The sequence below is a fragment of the Rhincodon typus genome, chromosome 3, assembly GCF_021869965.1.
Source record: "Rhincodon typus isolate 14 chromosome 3, sRhiTyp1.1, whole genome shotgun sequence".
Taxonomy (NCBI): Eukaryota; Metazoa; Chordata; class Chondrichthyes; order Orectolobiformes; family Rhincodontidae; genus Rhincodon; species Rhincodon typus.
Genome location: NC_063334.1, coordinates 52,024,228 through 52,026,885, shown reverse-complemented (window position 1 = coordinate 52,026,885; position 2,658 = coordinate 52,024,228). Strand labels below are relative to the sequence as shown.

The 2,658-nt window shown below is 52.4% G+C and overlaps 1 protein-coding gene across 4 annotated transcripts in view; it reads left to right on the top strand.

Annotated features, from left to right (window-relative positions):
• Nucleotides 1–244: 244 nt before the first annotated feature.
• Nucleotides 245–2,658, top strand: part of ercc6l2 (excision repair cross-complementation group 6-like 2) — an 83,303-nt gene continuing 80,889 nt past the window's right edge. For all 4 annotated transcript variants that reach the window (XM_020517126.2, XM_048595183.1, XM_048595186.1 and 1 more), the window contains exon 1: nucleotides 245–336. The gene's annotated coding sequence lies outside the window, so the exon portion shown is untranslated. The remainder of the gene's footprint in view (nucleotides 337–2,658) is intronic.

Sequence of the window (2,658 nt, the reverse complement as noted above, 5' to 3'; positions counted from 1 at the left end):
ATTAAGTCCTATCTGCTTCAACAGGCTGACTAAAAGATATACTCAAAAAAAAGTTCAGAGACCGGCTCATCTTGCAAACTCTTTTCCGTTTTCTCACGTGGACGCAAGCTTCGACCTTCCGCCTCCGGAACATCACTAAGCAATTAACCCCACCTCCTCGGAGACGACCAATGAGTGCCGGCTTTCATGTCATGCGGTGTGAAACGCTCCCGTCTGTCACATGATCTCGGAACCACTTCCGGGTGGAAGGTCCCCCCCCGTCTCCAGGCGGTTGGAGCGGTTGAAGCGCGCGTGCCTGAGAGTGGGGATTAGGATTGTTGATGCCGCCAACCGCTGGTGAGTGAAGAGTCCTCTACCTCCCTCCGGGGGCGCTGTCAGTTATTGGATAGAAAATAAATGGGGCAGTGCCTCTATCCTGACTTACCTATTGGTCCTCACATCCTGTTGGTTAACCCCCAGTAGCTGAGAAACTCATCATTTCCACATTAAGTGCACGGGGTAGTCAGTAATCTAAACCACCGTGTTCAAGATTGTATTCAATAAATCAGTAAGATTGCCTTTAGTGATTTTGGCCGATCTTGGGAAACTGTAACTTTACCATTGATAACACTTTACGGATACGGTGTTCGTAGGATGCAGTGTAAAAGAAGGACAAAGTAACTAAGCAGATGTGGAGATACAGTGGGGAAATAATGAGTGAAGATTGGAAGTTGAAGATGGAAAGGAATAATGGGATAGTAGGAACTGCCGATGCTAGAGAATCTGAGACAACAATGTGTAGAGCTGGATGAACACAGCAGGCCAAGCAGCATCAGAGGAGCAGGAAGGCTGACGTTTCGGGCCTGGACCCTTCTTCAGAAATGGGGGAGGGGAAGGGGGTTCTGAAATAAATAGAGAGAGGGGGAGAGGTGGATGGAAGATGATGAAGGAGCAGATAGGTGGAGAGGAGACAGACAGGTCAAGGAGGCAGGGATGAGGCTGGTAGGTAGGAGGTGAGGTTGGGGGTTGAGGTGGGAGGAAGGACGGACAGGTTAGGGAGATGGGGACGAGCTGGGCTGGTTTTGGGATGCAGTCGGGGGCAGGGAGATTTTGAAGCTTGTGAAGTCCACATTGATACCATTGGGCTGCAGGGTTCCCAAGCGGAATATGAGTTGCTGTACCTGCAACCTTCAGGTGGCATTGTTGTGGCACTGCAGGAGGCCCAGGATGGACATGTCGTCCAAGGAGTGGGAGGGGGAGTTGAAGTGGTTCACGACTGGGAGGTGCAGTCATTTGTCGTGAACCGAGCGTAGGTGTTCCACAAAGCGGTCTCCAAGCCTCCGCTTAGCTTCCCCGATGTAGAGGAGGCCACATCGGGAAGAGCGGATGCAGTATACCATATTAGCAGATGTGCAAGCGAACATCTGTTTGATGTGGAAGGTTTTCTTGGGGCCTGGGATGGGGGTGAGGGGGGAGGTGTAGGGGCAGGTGTAGCACTTCCTGCGGTTGCAGCGAAAAGTGCCGGGGGTGGTGGGACTGGTGGGGAGTGTGGAGCGGACAAGGGAGTCACGGAGAGAGTGGTCCCTCCGGAAAGCAGATAAGGGTGGGGAGGGAAAAATGTCTTTGGTAGTGGGGTCAGATTGCAGGTGGCGGAAGTGTCGGAGGATGATGCGTTGGATCCAGAGGTTGATGGGGTGGTGCGTGAGGATGAGGTGGATTCTGTTTTTGTTGTTATTGCATGGAGGGGGTGTGAGGGATGCGTTGCGAGAGATACGGTCGAAGGCGTTTTTGTTCACTTTGGAGGGGAAGTTGCCGTCCTTGAAAAACAAGGACATTTGGGATGTCCGGGAGTGGAATGCCTCATCTCGAGGGTAGAGGTGAAGGAATTGGGAATAGGGGATGGCCTTTTTGCAGGACGGTGGGTGAGAGGAGGTGTATCCTAGGTAGCTGTGGGAGTCTAGGCTTGAAATGGATATCGGTTTCCAGGTGGTTGCCAGAGATGGAAACAGAGAGGTCCGGGAAGGAAATGGTCCAGGTGAACTTAAGGTTGGGGTAGAAGGTGTTAGTGAAGTGGATGAACTGTTCGAGCTCCTCGTGGGAGCACGAGGCAGTGCCAATACAGTCATCGATATAACAGAGGAAGAGGTGGGGATAGGGCCAGTGTAGCTACGGAAGAGTGATTATTCCACGTATCCTACAAAGAGGCAGGCATAGCTTGGACCCATGAGGGTACTCGTGGCCACCCCCTTTGTCTGTAGGAAGTGGGAGGAATTGAAGAAGAAGTTGTTAAGGGTGAGGATGAGTTTAGCTAAGCGGACAAGGGTGTCAGTGGAGGGGGACTAGTTGGGCCTGCGGGACAAGAGGAAGCGGAGGGCATTTAGGCCATCTGCATGGGGAATGCAAGTATATAGGAACTATACGTCCATAGTGAAGATGAGGTGTTAGGGACCAGGGAATCTGAAGTTTTGGAGGAGGTGGAGGGTGTGGGTGGTGTCACGGACATAGGTGGGGAGTTCCTGGACCAGGGTGGAGAAAATGGAGTTGAGATAAGTTCGGTGGGGCAGAAGCAGGCGGAGACAATGGGTTGATCAGCGCAGTCAGGTTTGTGGATTTTGGGAAGGAAATAGAAACGGGCGGTGCGGGGTTGGGAACGATGAGGTTGGAGGCTGTGGGTGGGAG